The sequence below is a fragment of the Mus caroli genome, unplaced genomic scaffold, assembly GCF_978045245.1.
Source record: "Mus caroli unplaced genomic scaffold, Mus_caroli_1 scaffold_6, whole genome shotgun sequence".
Taxonomy (NCBI): domain Eukaryota; kingdom Metazoa; phylum Chordata; class Mammalia; order Rodentia; family Muridae; genus Mus; species Mus caroli.
The window spans coordinates 12,994,286-13,006,407 of NW_028227261.1; the positions used below are offsets into that span (position 1 = coordinate 12,994,286).

General features: G+C 42.8%; 1 pseudogene; it reads left to right on the forward strand.

The window, feature by feature from the left end:
- Positions 1–5,106: 5,106 nt before the first annotated feature.
- On the forward strand, positions 5,107–7,754 carry LOC110293707 (PRAME family member 12-like; annotated as a pseudogene).
- The last annotated feature ends 4,368 nt before the right edge of the window (positions 7,755–12,122 follow it).

Sequence of the window (12,122 nt, forward strand, 5' to 3'; positions counted from 1 at the left end):
TGACATATATGAGAAGGATAAACAGGGAGAACCTTTGAAGGTGTGCCTGGCAAATGTATCCAGAAAAGGGGATTATCATCTTGCCATAATAGGCCAGTGGGTGAAAAGGGTGTGGAAAAGACTATCAAAGACAGGGGTTGAAGGGGGTTATAATAGCCCATGGTTTGTTGATAAATGGCTGACTCTACCCTATGGAGAGCCTCTAGGGCAGCAGGAGATAACTTTCTCGGGGAGTTTGGGTCAAAATCTCCCCAGAGTATATCAAAAAGGGACTTTAGACCTCCGGTAGTTAATTTTAAATAGGGAAGTAACCAATTTATATCTCCTAGCAACTTTGGAAATCATTTAAGGTCCTCAGCTGTGAGGTGCAGATAGTTAATTTCTGGGAATGTACTCTAATGGGTTTTAATTGAAAACCTAAAAACATAAAAGGGTACTGAACTTGAATTTTGTCAGGAGCTATGACAAATCCCCACCTTTGGAGGGCACTAACCACGGCCTAGGCAACCACATGGGTGGAGGATAATTCTTTTGTGGCAATGAGCAGGTCATCCATATAGTGTATTATATAGGCATCAGGGAATTCTTGTCTCAAAGGGTTAATAATCTGTGCCACATATTTCTGGCATAAGGTAGGGCTATTAGCCATTCCCTGGGGGTAAAACCTGCCATTGAAAACGGGGATTTGGTCCCACGTGATTTACAATGGGAATGGAAAAGGCAATAGGGACACAATCTTGGGGATGAAGTGGGATAGAAAAGAAACAATCTTTAATATCTATGACAATTTTAGAATAAGGTCTGGGAATTGCGATAGGAGATGGTAAGCCTGGTTTTAGTGCCCCCATCGGCATCATGGTCTTATTTACAGCTCAAAGGTTCTGTATCAGCCTCCAGGCTCCACTTTTCTTTTTTATGACAAATATAGGTGTGTTCTACGGGGAGGGAGAAGGCTCAAGATGTGACAGTCTCAATTGTTCCTGCACCAACTATAAGGCTGCCTGAACTTTCTCTTGAGGCATAGTCCACTGATCAATCCAGACAGGATCATTGGACTTCCAAGATATTTTGTCTGCCTGGAATGCAGGAGGAGCAGTGGTCTCTAAGAAAAAAGGTCTGCCCCTAAACCCTTTTTATCATTTTTGGGTGTGGGCATAATGGGTGAAATCCTTCCTTGTTCATCTTTCCCTAGACCCTTCCCTGAGAGGTACCCTGTTTTTAGCATCAAATTGGTGACAGTCTCGTTAGGGCTAAACATTATCGTCCCCATTTCGGAGAGTATGTCTCTTCCCCATAGATTTACTAGAAGGCTTTTGACCACAAAGGGTCGAACAGTTCCAGTATTGTTTTCTTTGTCTGACCATGTTAGTAGTTTAGAGCTTTGTAAAGTGTCCTGTGTTTGACCTATGCCTTTTAAATGAGTGGCAGTGTGCTGTAAGGGCCAGGCTGCAGGCCAATGTGTTAAGGAAATTACTGTCGCATCTGCCCCGGTATCTAGGAGCCCTTGAAACTGTTTGCCCTCTAGAAAAAAAGTCAGCATGGGCCGTGAATCAGTTATTTTCTGTGCCCAGTAGACTTCTGAGGATCTTGGGGAGGATGGTCCTCGCTCCTCTTTCATTTAAGTGAAATGGCCGAATAGTGGGAGTGGTAGGGCTTGGGCTATGCTCTCTCCAGCCCTAAGGGTAAGTGGTCCCTGCATGGCGGTGACTAAGATTTTTATCTCCCCATGGTAGTCGGTGTCAACCACTTTAGGAGTCACCGTTAGGCCTTGTAAATGTCTGGACACTTGGCCAATGATGAGAAAAAACGTCTTTTGGGGAGGGGGCCCAAATTCACCTCTTTCAATGACCACTGTTCCCTCCTCAGGAGTTATAATCCTGCTGGTGGAGCAACACAGGTCCAACACTGCATTCCCTGCCGTGGTCCTGCACATGCTCCCATGGGGGTTAGGGGGTTGTCTGAAGTTGTTATCAGGGGAGACAGGCCCCACATGGGGGCCCTCTGGCCATTTCCCTGGACCGCAGGTAGTGGGTGGCCGTTGATATCAGTCTTAGACTGACAATCTCGTGCCCAATGACGGCCTCTCTTTCACTTAGGGCAAAGACGGGGGGGGGGGAACTTTTGTTGGGTAGCAGGCATGGTTGAGACTAGGGTGCTCTGTCTTTGTGTAGGGCATCCTCTAGCAAAATGTCCAGGTTGGGTGCATCTATAGCAAGTTTTTTCTCCTTTATTTATTTGTAAGGCAGCCCCAATAGCCAGGTTGATAGACTTAGAAACTTGTTGGGAAAACACATCTACCTCATTACAAAGCTTGATCATACCATTTATATCTAAACTCTTGGTTTTACCTATCAGGGCAGCCCTACATGCGAATTGGCGTTTTCAAGAACAAGTTGTCAGACTAACAGACCCTCACTTTCCTCAGGTCCCACAATTCTCTCAGCTGCTTCCTGCAATCTGGGAACGAACTGTGCATAGGAATCTTGGGGCCCTTGTATAATCTTGGTTAGGGGCGTAGTTAGCACCCCTGCAGTAGGGACAGTGCGCCAAGCTCCCAGGGCCGCCTGTGCTGTCTGGGCGAGGACACCAGGGGAGAGCCCTAATTGCTTTTTGTCTGCAGCAAAATTGCCTTTACCTCAGATTTTATCAGCAGTCCAGGAGGCTGTCTTACTAGTAGGATTCTTTCTATTATTTGCAGCCAAGTTTTCTCCTCTGTCCTCAAACTCTGACTTCCAAGTTAAATATTGGCCCCTAGTGAGGACAGACTGAACAACTTTATTCCATTTATTGGGTATCAAGTAGCCTTCTCCTGTTAAACCTTCTAATATAGATACTGTGAACGGGGCATTAACCTCATAATTTTTGACTGCTGAATGAAGATCTTTTACATGTCTTAGTTTTAGCTTTTTGTAGACTGGTTGGCTGTTGGTGTCCAGCCCTTCATCGGGGGACATGCCACCCTCATCGGAATCAGAGTTTTCTTGATCCCCTCCTCATCACTCTCTGGTTCCTCCTGATCTTTATCGGAGGAGCCAGTGTGTATGGGGGTTCTCATGACCTGGAGCAGCCTGATGGGCTTGAGCTCGGGTGAGGACAGAAAAACCAATGTTTTTATTCCCTTGTTTCTGAGAGGGACCTATGTGGCCAGTTTGAGGATTTTTTGAGATGGGACCTTGAAGGTTCCCCATGAGGGCTCTTTGCAGACTCTGAGTCTCTAGACTGAGGTCTTGTAGCTTCTTTTGAAGCCCTAGAATATCTTTAAGTTTGGTGATCTGAGTCTGAAGTTCTCTTTTAGTTTGAAGTAATCACAGAACGGACGAAGGGGCCAGCGATACAGGCCAAGGATTAGGGTGAGGATTTGGGGGGAAGGGGGGCAAATAAGGAGGAGGGTAGAAATTAAAGGGCTTGACGGTAAGATAGGCACCAGGCCCAGGACCATAGTGGTCTTGTTCATATTTAAAGGCTTCCTCATCCAATTCTGCCTCCGAGGCAGGATCGAGGGGTTCATCTGACAACTCCTTATATAAAATGGGGTAAATTCTTTTTGGTCTTTGGGAGAAAGAGGGGGAGGCAGGGAGTCCTTAGGGGCCGGGGCATCAATAATCAATGACCGCCAAGACTGATGATTTGATTTGCTGGCCGTTCAGTTTCGCTTTTGCGAGACAGTGATTGGGAGTTTTCTAAAGAATCTTCAGTAAGGGCTAGGAGGCGAGCACCCTCTCCGCCCTCTTCTGTCTGGTTAAGGAGATCTCTGACGATTCCCCAATAGCTAAAAAAGGACTCAGGGACATCTTCTCCTTGTTTTATTAAACTATTGATTTCTTTGCCTACTTTATTCCAGATTAAAGGGTGTATTTAAGGACCATTCAATACCAGGCATGGACATCTCTCATCCACAAAACAAAACAAAACAATTTATTAAATCCTTTTTATTAACTCTTATCCCTCTTTCCTTAAGAGACCCCTTCATCTCTTGAATAAAAACTGTCTCTTTGGACAGAACATTCCCCATGGTGAATGGGACAACAATTTTATGCCCAGACTTACCTCTCTAAGTCCACGACACTCGAGTGAAGTGGCGGGGAACTGTCTCACTGTCTGCGCAGTACTTCCCAAATCCGTTGTCCGGAGGGTGATCATACCTCGTGCCCCACATCTGGTGCCACTTGACCTGTTAAGCAGGTCCACTTATTCGAGGGTCTTGAGGGGACCTTCTCCTACGAACCAAATTGGGGGAAGAGAAGGATGGACACCAAGTGTGAAAAACGACATATAAACAGTCTGAGAAGCATCAAGGTGTCAACTGTATTCAGCAAGGCTCAAGGCTTAAATGCACAAGTAAAAGGGGAAGTACTTTTCAGCAGGAGGGGTGGGGCAGCAGAAATGCACAAGTAAAAGGGGAAGTACAAGTACTTATCGGCAGGAGGGGTGGGGCAGTGGAAATTTTTCTTTTGGCAGTTACATGAAGAAGCAGGAACTTGGTGGTATCAGGGTGTGGTCAGGACATCTGGCGCTGACTTAGGGCTGGAACATTTTGTGGTTGTTCTCGGAACGGTGCATCAGTGGCCCACTTTTGACCCCCTTTTCTTCTCCAGGGGAGAGGACCAATTCAGAGATCAGGACAATTGTGTTGTGTTAATAGCTCCCAACACTATCACTTAAAGGACAGTTTAGAGCTCAGCATGGCTCCTGCTTATAAAGTATATTGAAGTAAAATTTGTGCCTATTTGATACAATATATTGCTACATTGGTTGTAGTAAAAGCATAATTGTTTCCCACAAAAGTGTCAGAATCAAGTGTAATTCTTCTGTTACAGAGTTGTGTAGGACTCAGTGAATATTTGATTGGATCGGGCAGAATATCAGGGAAAAGCTGTTGAAATAGGCCCTTATATATTACCAGGAGGACCTTGAAGGATCTTTGGCAATGAGAAAGATAAAGTTATCTGAATAACAAGGTTTTCAATGTCACCAGGCCAGTGATTGGACTACTTCTTGGTTTATGTAATTGGGAAGGGGGGGTGTAAGAGGCTTGCTAAAAGTGTTTTAGATGAAATATTTGTTCCTTTGGTTATTCCCTTATCATCCGCATATCTGAAAGCTACAATGAGCTTCAAGGACCCACCAACACTCCAGCAGCTGGCAAGAAGAAGCCTGCTGAAAGATGAAGTCTTGACCATCTCTGCTCTGCAGAAGCTGCCCATGCAACTCTTCCCACCACTCTTCAAGGATGCATTCACCAGCAAACATCCTAACATACTAAGGCAGATGGTAGCAGCATGGCCCTTCCCAACCCTTCCTGTGGGAGCCCTGATTGAGATTCCTCACCTGGAGACCCTTAAAGCTGTGCTTGATCGCCTTGATTTGATAATGTCACAAAAGGATTGACCTATGTATGTGAGTCCAAAGTAGCATGGAGGGATGTGTGTGAATGAGAGCAAGTGAATACAGGTCCAAGTTGAACCAGAGGCTTCTGTTTATAGGGGTCAGTATCTTCTAGAATCGAAACAAAGAAGCAGGACTGTGGTGTATGTAGAACAGCAGAGAACAGACGTAGTCTCTATGCAATGAATCTGTCCCTGCCTCTTCCCCAGCCACTAGAGAAATGTAAGATTTCTCTGTTAAATGAAGTGAATTAAGGGAAGTTGAATTATGTGTCAGGCAGATTACACATTGTGTCTCCTGTCCTATGAATGTCCTTCTACTTTACCCACAGCAGGTGGAACCTACAAGTGCTTGATTTAGAAAATGCCCACCAGGACTTCTGGGATGGTTGGGCTTGATTACTTCATGAAGTCTGCTCTCAAGATGTCTTTGGCAAGGACCAACCAGTGGGAAATCATCCCATCCTAGGGGGGAAACAGACCATGAGTATAAAAATGAATCTTTCCCTCATGTCCCACCGTCCTTCCAAATACCTAAAATATTTGTATTGGCGGGCCAAGGAGAGAAAAAATGGGATACAGGTGATCTGTGAGAAGTTGGAGTTTGGGGCCATTCCTGCCTATGACCCACTGGATGTTTTGAAGGTTTTTGATGCAGCCTCAATCAAGGAATTTGCAATAAACACACACTGGTATACATATACCCTTGCATCCCTAGCCCCTGGTGTGGGCTGGATGAAAAACCTCCAGAAACTCCTTTTCAAGGAAATCTGCATACCTTGGGATAGGCCTTGGGACCTAGTGATGGAAGCCTGTTGTGTTACAGAGATCTTTTTCCAGATCTTCACACTGCATAAGCTCCAGCATCTCTATTTGAATGTCTACTTCCTGACTGAATGCCTGGACCAAATGCTCAGGTAAGAAAGAACAGAGCTTTATCCAGGGGTGAGCAAAGTATTTTGTTGTTGTTTTGCTTTATATTAAATATGAGATTATATAGTGGCTCACAGCCAGTGTTAAATTTATATAGATGTGAGCTTAGCATAATTGATATAGTACTTTATGCTACTGTTGTATCCTGACTTAGTAAAACCAGACTGTCATGTATGTGTCCATGTTTTAAAAACGGTTTCTTGAGAAATCCTGATGATGGAAAAATTGACCTGTAGAATGTATGAGATGTTACACCACATGTCCTCTCTGTCAACTCTATCCTCAGAACTATATGAACAGTTTCCATCTTCCTCTGACTTCTCATGGGTCAAAGGAAATTTGAGCACAGGAAGGGATTATATAGATGGGAAGTAAGTGAATTACAGTGTTCATAATGAAACCCTATTTACAGAACAGAGTCTGTGTGTGGAAGCTGGAGCACATTGAGATAAATAATAGCAGAACTGGGGATGGTTCTGAGTGTTTCCCAGTTGATCCTTCTTGGTTCTCCTGTTTACATCACCTGTCCCCAAATAGGTTTCATGCTTACCAGTTTGGAGGGACCTGTAGAGGTGAGGCAGTAGCAAACAGTGACTAAAAATGTCCTTCCTAGAAGAGCATGAGAGGATTTGTTAGCTCCTCATCAGGGAGCAACTTGGCCTTGTAATGGTCTGAGAATGACCTTGGGCTAAGGAGGCTCTGCAACCTTGAAGTCACAGCCTTTTCTCTGCCACTATTGAACTTGAGTGAGGTAAAGTCCTTTCTCTCTCTCTCTCTCTCTCTCTCTCTCTCTCTCTCTTTCTCCCTCTCCCCCTCTCCCTCTCCCCCCCCTCTCTCTCTGTCTGTCTCTCTCTCTCTCTCTAGATACTTTGAGAGTCCATTAGAGACCCTTGCTATTACTCACTGCACACTGTCAGAATCAGATATAAGGTTTCTGTCACAGTGTCCAAGCATCCACCAACTCAAACACCTGGACCTCAGTGGTGTCACCTTCATTTTAAGTCATCCATTCCTACAAAGCCTGTTAGAACGACTGACAGCTACTCTGCAGACATTAAAATTGAAGGGCTGTAAGCTCATAGACTGGCAAATCAGTGTCCTCCTGCCTGTGCTGATTCAGTGTTCCCAGCTCACTGAAGTTGATTTTGTGGAGAACTTCTTTCTTTTCCATGGACAGACTGAAGAAGCTGCTACAGCACACTGCCAACCTCACACAGCTGACCCTGGAGAAGTATCCTGCCCCCTGATGAAGTCCATGATGATGGTGTTATTCTAGACAGATTTGTACAACTTTGTTCTGAGTTAATGGACACACTCAAGGGTGTAAGGCAGCCAAAGCAGGTCTACTTTGTGAGTAAGAGGTGTTTCTATTGTCAGAATTTCTGTATCTACAGTTTTGTTGGGAATAGGTAAGGTGAGGTCATTGCTAGGCTCTGACAAATGGAAGGCAGGTCTCAAGTGACTCATTAGAGGCATAGCTCATATGTATTCAAGCATTTTTGGTTGTACTTTGGAAAGATAATTATTTCATTTTCTTTAAATGTCAGTCAAATTCTTCTGATTTGAGGTAGTTGTGTTGAGATGGAAAACCATGAGCTTATTTTCAGCCTAATGTCTACAGTACAGACACACACTTGAACAACAACTATATCTGAAAATTGTAGGGCTGCATTCCAGCACTTTCAGAGTATGAGGAACCGTAGAAGTTGGGAAAGGGATAAATAGAAAGGACATTATAAAGAGCATAATGAACTTGAATAGGAGGGCTCTGTTTCATTCTCCCTGTGGATGGCATCAACCTTTTGGCTCTCCCCTTACTGTTCTACAGTGTATGGACATATTTTTAAGGAGTATAAGTCTGATTGAACCCTGGAGTATTTTTTTATTAGACTCTTATCACAGTTAAGCTGTATCTTTTTATTGGAGATGTCCTGCAGTCTGATTTTATCTTCTACCACCACGATTAGCATTATAATTTCTCACAGGTTTTAATAAATTAGTTTTTAATAAGAATGTTTTTTTTTCTTTTACTGAGTAAGTCTCTGACAACATCATACTTGTGTATTGTGCTTATCCCGATCCAATAATTTTGTGTCCCCTTGTCTTTGCCTCTTCTGCCTCCTAGATCTTTCAGAGTAATGACCCAACATGTTCTTTCCTTGGAGAGAATTTATAATCTTATCCCTCATGAGACCCTATCCAAGATGTTATATGGAATCTTTTGGAGGTGTGGCTCAGAGGTACATAATGCTTGCTGTTTTTCTGAGGAGCAGTGTTTGTTTCCCAGAACCCAAACCCACCTGTATCTCTAATTCCAGGTATCTGACCTTTCCCCCTAGTCTCTAGGGACACTTGTGTAAACCGAACACACTGAAACACAAGAACTCACATACCTAATTAGAACCAAATCAAAACAAATATTTAAAAGTGAAAGTGAATACATTAAAACAAACATTAAATCCCTCCATACATTGGTAAATGGATTGGGATCTTCTGAGTTAACTACAAAAATATAAAATAGTTCCACTGGTGATACACATATACAGTCTTTAGAGCAGAGGATAAGGCTGGAGAATTATGTGTGTTAGTGGTTGAGGGCTATGGCTCCATCTCAGTGATGTATATGTGCTTTGGATTGTTTCAGGAGATATTAAAAAGTAACCCAAGTTCCCTCCTTATACCTGGCTACACTCTGCCCTGAGAATCCCTGCTGCCTCAATGGCTAGCTCCCTGCAACAACCAATCCCAGTCTTCCCAGCTCTGCTTCACTTGTTTCAGAGCTGCCAGTTTCTTTTCAGCGTTAAACCCCTTTTGGTTAGTGATCCCATTTTAAAGTAACCCAGTACATGAAAACTCTCAAAACTTTATCTTCAAATTTGTATATCAATACATTCTCAATTCAGAGGATGCCCACACAATAATTTCAGAGCCAATTGATATTGATACAAACTGGCCACCTAGATTAGACACGCTATCCCAATTATTCTATCCTTTACAATATTAATAGGTACATGTGGCTATTTAAAGCCACTCAGAATCTGGATCATATTTTTCTTGCTCTGTCTTACTTCCTTTTCCCTACCTGTCTCCTCAGTCTCCATCTCTCAACTCTTTTTTTTTTTTTTTTCTGGGAAAGGGTTTCTCTGTGTAGCCCTGGCTGTCCTGAAACTCAATCTATACCACGCTGGCCTCGAACTCAGTAATCTGCCTGCCTCTGCCTCCCAAGTGTTGGGATTAAAGGCCTGAGCCACTATGCCTGGCCCATCTCTCAACTCTTTGCTCCACCTCCCTTTTTCCTGTTCAATCACAGGCTTATTGTTTTATTAATACTTAAAGCAATTGATCAGGGACAATTCTGCTATTCTAGATGAAGATTTTATGGATTCTAGCCATGTCCTTTATGAGGAAGGACAACTTTTAGTACTTTTAGGATGCAGGATTAAATGTTTTACTCTTGAGAAATGGCAGCAGCACATACTCAGCAATCTCTTCCAAGCCCCTGCCATCTTGAATGCCTCTGGAGACAAAAGCCACACAGCTATGTTTTCTTCTTGTTCTTTCCCTCTCTTTCTCTGTCTTTACCCCCCCCCCCATCTTTCTCTGTGTGTGTGTCTGTGTGTGTGTATCTCTGTAGCTCTGGCTGTCTGGAAGTCATTTTGGTGACAAGGGTAGCATCCAAGTCATAAGATTCACAGGCAATCTGCGTATGGGGATTAAAGGTGTGTACTACTGACCTTTCAGAATAGATGTGGTCTAGCTGTGATAGGATAGGTTTTCTTGGATGGGTAGAAGAGAACCCAGTTTGAGGCAAACAGGATGGGGATGGGAGAAGGAGCTGCAGAGGGGAGACAGGAAGGTGGACATTTGAAATGTAAATAAATAGAGTGATAAATACAATAAATTTTGCTTTTGTCATGGGATATCTTTTTTCTCTGTCTATGACTAATTAAAGCTTACTGTGTACAGCAGTATGACCTGGCATCTATGGTCTTTTAGAATCTGCAATACATCTGGCCAAGGCCTTATGGCTTTTACAATCTCATTTGAGTAGTCATGTATAATACTTATTAGGTATGCCTTAATGTGTTTTTTGGCTGTTTTGTCTTCCAGCTTAATAGTTTATTTTGTTTTGTTTTAATTCAGTGGTTTTTTTTTTATTTATGTGACATTAGGACTTTCTATTTTTGTGTTTTTGTCAAAAGTTTATTACATAGAGTGTATTGCTTCAAATATTCTGCACATATTTACTCACTGAGTCCCCAAAACAAACGAGTTATTGTTACCCTTATCATAGTTTTTTTTTCTTTTTTTCTATTAGATATTTTCTTAATTACATTTGAAATTTATCCTTTTTCCTCATTTGCCCTCTGAAAGCCCCCCTAGTCTGTCCCCTCTCCCCCTGCTCACTAAACCACCCACTTCTGCTCCCCTGTTCTGGGATTCCCAAACACTGGTGTATCGAGCCTTCATTAGAGCAAGAGCCTCTCTTCTCATTGATGTCCAACAAGGCCATCCTCTGCTACATATGTGGCTAGAGTCATGCATTCCTCTTTGTGTACTCTTTGGTTGCTGGTTTAGTCCCTGAAATCTCTGGGGGTACTGATTGTTTCATATTGTGATTTCTCCTATGGGACTGCAAACCCTTTCAGCTCCTTGGGTCCTCTCTCCAAGTCAATTGAGTAATTGGGAACCATGTACTCAATCCAATGGATGGCTTTGAACATCCACTTCTGTATTTGTCATGTACTTTCAGAGCCTCTCAGGAGACAGCTATATCAGGCTGCTTTCAGCAAGCACTTGTTGGCATCCACAATAGTGTCTAGGTTTGGTAACTGTATATGGGATGGATCCCCAGGTGGGACAGTCACTGAATGGCCTTTCTTTCAGTTTCTGCTTCAAACTTTGTCTCTGTATCTCCTCCCATGGGTATTTTGATTCCCCTTATATGAAGGAGTGAAGCATTGACTGTAGTCTTCTTTTTTCTTGAGCTTCATGTGGTTTGTCAATCGTATCTTACATATTCTGAACTTCTAGTCTAATATTCACTTACCAGTGAGGGCATACTATGTGTGTTCTTTTGTGATTGGGTTAACTAACTCAGGATGATATTTTCTAGTTCTATCCATTTGCCTAAGAGCTTCATGAATTCATCGTTTTTAATAGCAGTGTAGTATGCCATTGTGTAAATGTTCCATATTTTCTGTAACCATTCTTCTGTTGAAGGACATTTGGGTTCTTTCCACCTTCTGGCTATTGTAAATAAGGCTGCTATGAACATAGTGTAGCATGTGTCCTTATTATATGTTTGAGCATCTTCTGGGTACATGCCCATAAGTGATATAGTTGGGTTCTAAGGTAGTACTATGTTCAATTTTCTGAGGAACTCCAAAACTGATTTCCAGAGTGGTTGTACAAGCTTGCCATCTCACCAATAGTGGAGGAGTATTCCTTTATCCACATCCTCATCAACATCTGCTGTCACCTGAGTTTTGATCTTAGCCATTCTGACTAGTGTGAGGTAGAATCTCAGGGTTGTTTTGATTTGCATTTCCATGATCACCAAGTATGTTGAACTCTTCTGTGATCTTGTTGAAAGCTTTTTGTGGCTATTTGACCTGTGCATACTTTTTTACATAGTGATTATTCTTAGATTTCATCTTTTCAAAGTGTCCAAATTTCCCAGACATTTTGTGGCAGGAACTTTTCTTTAAACAGTGTATCAGTTTCTTCTATCATATATTTTACACATGAGATTCTCTTGCCCATCTCTTATGCCTTGGCCTCCCAAAAGCTCATATTAAAGTT